The following is a 627-nucleotide window of genomic DNA, read 5'->3' on the forward strand; positions in this document are numbered from 1 at the left end:
AATATTATTATATGCCTGAAAACAAAAAAAAAACTCCAGCAGGTCTTTAAAAAATGTAATAGTTTTTAAATGAGATAGAAATGAAATAAACTTATTAAAATTTTTGTGCTTTTATTAAAGAATTAAATCTTTTAATAGTGTCTAATATTTTTAGAATTAGCTTGTGAAACCTATCGTAATATTTACCAACACAAAAATATATTTTTAAAACTCTCAAGCCAACATCTTTCGATGGAAAACTTTTTAAACGCCAGCTATTAAACCAGTTATGCAGATAAAGCATACAAAAAGTGAATGTCAACACATTAAATAAATATGTTTTTAAAAAAGAAAAGGGGAAGAAATGAATCACATTTTTTTTTCTTGTAGGTTAGTATGTTTGCTCTAAAAAAATTAATGCATTCCTCAAGTTTTTTTCTTTAGCTGTGTATACAAATGAAAAACTTTTTGAAGCAAAAATTAAAAATAAGAATTTAAAAAATTATTTTTTCTTTTTTCTTTTTAATGAACAAACAAAAAATATTTTTTGAAATTATTTGATATTTTTTAGAAAGTCAATAAACAAACGAAAAAAAGAGACCAGACATACTAAGAAAACAAGTTAAACTATTTACAAACAAAACATTG

Source organism: Hydra vulgaris, chromosome 10, assembly GCF_038396675.1.
Source record: "Hydra vulgaris chromosome 10, alternate assembly HydraT2T_AEP".
Taxonomy (NCBI): Eukaryota; Metazoa; Cnidaria; class Hydrozoa; order Anthoathecata; family Hydridae; genus Hydra; species Hydra vulgaris.